Genomic DNA, 7,366 nt, shown 5'->3' with positions numbered 1-7,366 from the left:
TCTCGGTAAGCTCAACGGACGTGATCCGAGGATCAGAACCCCACTGGATAGATGACCCAGTGATGTATGACATGACAACATCTAATGAGGGTGATTCATCATAGGGATAGTCAGGCTCCCGAACAACCGAAACCCCAAGAGCCTCAGCCACTACCCGAGGGGTAATGGTGAACTCAACACCTCGTATCCAACTTCTAACAAGGGTGTTGGAATCATAGACGTGGCAAGAGAGGTTCGAGAAGAACTCTCTAATCAAGGCGGCCAGAGGTGGATGATCTATCTCTAAGAGAAGCAACCAACCTCTAGACTCAAAATTGGCCCTAATGGCCGGATCAAGCTCATCTAAGACCACAGCTCGCTCAGCCCAAATCTTACGCTTACGGTTCAAATTCTCAAAGGCCTCTCTGCACTTATCATTCCTAAACTCCTCAACCCTAGAGGGAGACACAGAGGAAGTGGAAAGGGTCCTATTGGCTCTAGTTTTCCTAGGCATGGTGCTAAGATAAGGACCAAAACACAGAGCAAAAGAACAAAAACACAAAATCAAAACTAAGGGTAGACTGCAAGTTAGAACAAAAAAAATATAGAATTAAAATCTATATGATGCATGACAAATTTAAATGGTATGATGCATGTTCTAATGCAGTAAATTAAGTCCAAAAAGTTCAAATTCACAAAATTGGCTTGAACATTGAGGTATCAACACAAAAACCCCAAAATTTGAAAAACCACTTGATCAATTTGAAAAATATTGACGAATTGATCATCACACATGATAGAATTCAAAAAAATAATGACCAAATACACCAATTTGACAAGCCAATTTCATCAATTTAACCCAATTAGAAAAAAATCCCTAATTCGGATCAAATTCAAACCCTAGAATTTCCAATTTTTCAAAAACCACAAAATTGATCAAATTAAACTACAAGAATCATCATCATAGCATCCTAGAACAAAAACCCATTGATCAATTTCACCAAAACCGGTTTGAATCATCAAAAACCCCAATATAATGAAAGTACCGAAAATACCCACAACAATGCATGAAAAATGCATGAAAACATGAAATAAAATGCAAAAGGAAGGGCAAAAGAGACTTACCGGCCTTCAAGGACAAAAACCTTGCAAAAATCTTGGAGGAAAAAGACAAAAAAATTGATGGTGGAGCCTTAGCCAAGTCGGAGAGAGAGAAAAGTTGAAAATTATTTTGAAAAAAGACAATCTGACCTTTTAAAAAACATGTTTCACGAGTTTCGATCGATCGAAAAACAGCCTCGATCGATCGAAACAGACAGAGACTCTATTTAAGAAATTTGAAACAAGTTTGATTGATCGAAAAACAATTTCAATCGATCGAAACAGACAGAGACTCTCTAAAACATATTTAAAAAATTTCGATCCATCGAAAAACAGAATGGATTGATTGAAATGGGCAGAGGCTCACCAAATTTGAGGAAAAACATAGTTTTTTGAAAAAAAATTTAGAATCAACTCAAAGCATTTAAATTTAAGAACAAAATGCATGAGTATGAGATGATATGATTTTCAAAAACAATAATTTTAAGCCCAAATTCCCCAAAACAAAATTTCTTACATTCTCCACAAATTTTCAAGCAACAAATTAATTTTGCACAAAATTCAAAATATTTGCAAAACTTGATTGGTCAGACCATAAACACACACAATAACATGTACAAAGTTTAGCAAAGAGTAACTCGTATAGTGTGTGCAACTAGCAAAAGCTTGAGATACATGTGAGGTGATATGTGGATAGCAATCAATTACAATGTCTACAAAATTCATTACAAAGAATTTAAAAGAGACTATCACCTAAAGAGTTACATCATATAACTCTCACATCTCCTAGATCATAAGCTTGCAATCATGTAAGTTTTTTGTATTAATGCCTCATAATATACATACCAATTTTAAGTCATGTGAGTTTGGCATCAAGCCTAATAGTACACACCAATTTTAAGTATTAAGCAATTTTAAACCAAGACTTCACCTTATGTTCTTTTTGTGCATGTGCTACACTTTCTCGAGTACAAAATCTTATGATATGCACTAAGGTGTTCATGATTGGCTAGTGAACAGTGGTGAGATGGTTATTTATGCCTTTCTCTAAAAGTTCAAGTCAAATATTTAAAAACATGTGACTTCAAGATTAAGACAGAGTAATCAAAAACCATAAACATCTTTCCCACACAACATGCACTACAAAGCTTCAACTAGTAAAGTGCAATAAATAAGCTCATCAAAGCTAAACAAGGTACAAAAACCATGTTATGTGAAAATAAATTGACCAACCTTGTTCTCAAAAACCAAGAAGAATAGTACAAAACAAAATTTGCTTCCTTTTTCTTCCTTTTTTTTTTTTAATTATAAAAATTATAAAAAAAAACACCTAGAATGAAATACATGAATGTTATGCAATGCAAATCCTAGAAAAAAAAAATAAAAAACAAAACAAAAGAACAATGGTCACAAAGGGTAAAGCAATAAAGCACAAGGACCATGTTAGAAAGACTCAGTTAGTTCGAGTCTTTTGCATCCAAAACCTTTTAGATGCACCATGAGCATTGGAGTTCTTATTCAAATGAGAATGATTACCAACTCTAGGATTGGAATAAAGATTTAAAGCCTTTACCAAATCACCAATAAGTACCATAGGATCAAGTGCTTGAGGCATAGGTACTTTTGGTTTATTTGCTCTCTTTGCAGCTTGCAGCTTGTAACAGTTTGAACGAATGTGTCCAGACTTTCCACAAAAGTGACAGACCCAAGCAGGCTTATCATGTGTCTTGTCCTTAGATAGGGTAGGCTTCTTAGACTTAGACTCTTTCAGATTAACCCTAATCTTTCTAGATGATGAACCTTCTAAGGATTTAACAACCTCACTCACAGGGGGTTTGACAGTTTCACTCACTATCTCATTCATAGAAGGTTCGAAAGAAGAAGATGAAGGAACAAATTTTGTGGAATTGGGAGCAGATACAAAGATGCTTTCAACATAACCTAATTCAGTTTTGTCAGAAGAAGACTTTTGAACACTCAGCATTTGATCAAGTTTAGAACTAGCAGATCTAGCAACAAATAAATCAAGTTCCAAAGATTTAACTTTATCAAGCAAAAGCATATTTTCAGTTTTCACATTGTTCAAAAGTTCATTAGCATCAAACAGTTTAACAAGCAAATTTTTCTTTTCAAGCTCAAGAGATTCAATTTTCTTCAGGCCAAGTTCAACATTCATAGCATCCTTTGCAACAACTTTGCAAAGTTTATTATAGGCCTCTTAAAGATCTGCATTTTCAGAAAGTTCCCCATCAGAAGGGTTCTCTTCAACAGATATGCTCTCATCGACTACAGCAGTAGCGGTGAAAGTAATGAAGTTTCCATCCTCATCACAATCAGACTCATTATCAGAAACTTCACCATCACTAAGGGTTACAGCCATAGCCTTACCCTTAGACTTCAAATAAGTTGGACATTCAGATTTCATGTGTCCATACCCTTGACATCCAAAACACTGAGAGCCCAAAGAATTATTGGAAGATTGACCTACTTTTTTTCTAGGTTTATCATTATTGTTAATCTTAGTGGGATCATGCTTCCTAAAATTTCTAGGTTCAACAGTGTTTGTGCCTCTTGCCTTTCTATTACTATTCCTGAGAAAGTTTCTAAAGTTCTTGGCAAGGTAGGCAATCTCTGTAGTAGAGAGCTCATCATCAAATCCACCACCTTCAACATCATCAACTGACTTAAGAGCCATTGATTTGGATTTGGTAGTTTTGAGTAGATCTAACTCATAAGATTGAAGAGATCCTACAAGTTCATCAACAGGGATGGAGTCCACATCCTTGCTTTCAGTAATGGCAGTCACCTTGGGTCTAAAGTCTTCAATTAAAGATTTAAGAATCTTCCTAACAATTTTAGGTTGATCATAGATTTCACCCAAGTTAAAAGCAAAATTAACAATATCATTCAATTTAGCATAGAATTCATCAAAAGATTCATCATCAGACATCCTAATACTTTCAAATTTAGAAGTCAATTGCTGCAATTTATTGATTTTGACAGCCTTTGTGCCTTCATGCACAGTCTGGAGGATATTCCAAGCAGTATGAGCAACCTCAACATTAGAGATTCTCTTAAATTCCTCCATAAAAACAGCGTTAAAGATCGCATTCATAGCCTTGCTATTGAACGCAGCTGCTTCTTTTTGAGAAGTTTCCCACTCACTAACAGGAGTAGTGGGCTTCTCCCATCCGTATTCAACGGAATTCCACACTCTCTCATCAATGGATTTCAGGAATGCTTTCATCCTTACTTTCTAATAAGCATAATTATTCCCATCAAAGTGAGGAGGAATAACTAGAGAGTGTCCGTGTTCCATGACAACAGTGGTCAAGGATCAGCTCAGTAATCAAAGGATCAACAACAAAAGAGCTACCCACTCTGATACCACTTGATAGTTTTTAGACCCCTTAAACAATTGATTTAACCTAGGTAATTAGCCAAGTTATTACTTACTCCAATTAAACAAGTCTAGGTTATCAAAATAATAAAGATCAAATCATGCAAAGCAGCGGAAAATAAATAACACAAGATATGATCATCCAGAAACCAAACTAGTAAAAATCTGTGGAGGATTTGACCTAGTTATCATCAAGGTAAACTTGAATCCACTATCTTGAAAGAATCGAAGTTCATACAATAAGACTTACAAGCCCCCACGCTCGACTTCTTATTGCTACCAACTAGTAGAACTTACTAACACGACCACGTGCAAGCTCCGAATCCACAAACTCCTTCTTTCTTGGATTCACCACCAGATACAAGCACACCCACTTGTGTTTTCTTTAAACTTCAATGGCAGCAACTGAATTGATCATCAAGGCATAGATAAATCTTCTCCTTGAAAACCCTAAGTTTGTGCAAAGGAAAGCTCCTCTAGATCTCACAAGAGATTTACACAAACCACAATTATGAGCAACACTAAAACGTGGTTAGGGTTTGCCTTTTATACTTAGGACAAATAAGAAACCCTAAAAACGTTTTAAAACACTTAGGGCTGAGTTGGACGAATCTGCAGAAAATCATTCTGCCCGAGCTTCGATCGATCAAGCCTGTCTTTCGATCGATCGAGCCAGGCCGAAAGGCACAATGCTTCCTGCTTTAACTCGATTCCAACTTTACATAAAATCATAACTTTGAGCTAGACTAAAACACTTCTAAACATATTGTTTTGATCATGGTTTGCCAACAATACAAATTAGAGTTCTAAATACATAAAATCCTAAAATTTTAGAACCTAACATTATGCAAAAAAAGTGCTACATCCACAACATTTTTCACAACACCTTCATAACAAACCATAAATGGTAAATTGTTATTCGTTCCCATCTAAACTTGTTAATGAAATTACTTTTTTGATCTCCAATACCAACCTACTACTTATAATTTGTTATGAAAATGTCGTGGATATAACATTTTTTTTGTGAAAATTTTAAGACATGTTGTTGTCATCACAATATTTTCAAAACTGATTAGCAATCAGTTCTTTACAAGTCAAAATAAAATATTAAAACTGCCATTAGGCTTAGGAATAGTGTGTTGGTTTAGTCAAGTTTTTGGACTCATTCTAGAGCTACTAAAAAACCTTTCATACTTATTCAAGGTGATAGGCCACAAACTGAATGACCCATTGTGATAGAAATTAATTAATTAATTAGTCAAGTTATTAATTAATCAATTTATCATGCAAACGCGTGGTCGCACAAACAAATCACCAATAACCTAATTATGCAGCAGAAAATAAATAACACGGTAATTTGTTTACGAATGGGGAAAACGTAATGGCAAAAACCCCACCGGGTGATTTTCAGGTCACCACTCCTAAAACTCCACTAATATCACAACAAGCGGTTACAAGTAAAGGAATCCAAGTACCTTACCAACTTACAGTTGAACCCTTACCCCAATACCCAATTGGACTTGTCCAATAGTGACAGTTCCCCTTTCAGATGCACGACTCCCTGTACATGACTAACCAATTGCGCGAATCCCAGTACGCGACTTCAATCACCAACTAAGAAGGTTGTTGGTTGCAAAATTCTTCAATTCATCCACACGATAAAGATCAAGAAGATGTTTGATCACAAAACCCTACGGTGCACATACACAGGAAATTCTTCAAGAGAAAGAGATGAACTAGGTCAAGAACTTCATCTCCGATCACAATTTGCTTAAACAGAGTTTGCTTAAAGCTTGTGCAACTTGTGAACACTTTGACGGCCCTTAAACTGATCCTTTTATATGTCTAGGGTTAGGAGAAAAGAAAGCCCAAAGACATATTCACGGATCCCAAGAAAATCATATTGGAATTCTGAAAATCTTAAATCTCGACAGATAGCAGGTGTCGAGTAGGTGTCGAGTAGGTGTCAAGCACACCGAATGTAGAACAGCTTCCTTAAGCTCGATAGATGCAGCTGTCGAGCCAACTGTCGAGCCAACTGTCGAGCTTTAATGATTTTGCACTCTGAACTTGTTTTCTTGAACAGACTTGAAGGCTTCAATACTTGATCTTGAAACACGGTTTCTTGAAGTATTTAAACATATCCTAAATCTACCCAAATATAAGTAAAGTGCGTTTTGTCAAAGGATAAGCCAATTACATAAAATTATGACATATGTTCTTAACACATGAAACACATATGTCCTAACAATCTCCCCCTTTGGCAATCCGTGACAAAACCATAACAAACAAATAAATATATGAGAGAAGTCATAAATCACTCAACTCATATTCACTTGTTGAATACAATAAAATCTATCCTAACACAAACTTTTGAAAAATTTTGCAAGAAGAGAGTTTATGGCAAGTAGATTTTGACAACCTGTATTTCTGAAACACTTTAAACAAAATTTATCAAGGTATCTTTGTGTGAAACAGAAATAATAAATTGCATACAAGTATAAGAAATATGTGTATAAAGGGAGAAAAGAAACAACACATGAAGGGGTAGGTGAAAGAAAAACATAAATCAATATAAAGAAAGAGATAAGTACAATGTATGTCTATAAATGGTCACAAGACCTCATGTACAAGAGTCATGTATCTAAAAAGAAAGAAAAGAAAAGATACATATTATCCTCACTACATCCCTCAAAATGTATCAACACTCCCTCTAACAAAATGGTCCTATACTAACTCTCCCCCTAAGATAGACTACTCTCATATCAAAAATACTCCTCTTTTTTGTCACGAATGACAAAGGGTAAGAGTGTCAAGTAGACATCTCATCGGTAGAGCTAGCATCATCCGAAGCATCATCGTCATCACCATCATCATCATCCTCAT

Source organism: Quercus lobata, chromosome 6, assembly GCF_001633185.2.
Source record: "Quercus lobata isolate SW786 chromosome 6, ValleyOak3.0 Primary Assembly, whole genome shotgun sequence".
Lineage (NCBI taxonomy): Eukaryota > Viridiplantae > Streptophyta > Magnoliopsida > Fagales > Fagaceae > Quercus > Quercus lobata.
The sequence above is the reverse complement of the archived record's forward strand: the minus strand, read 5'-3'. Positions refer to the sequence as shown.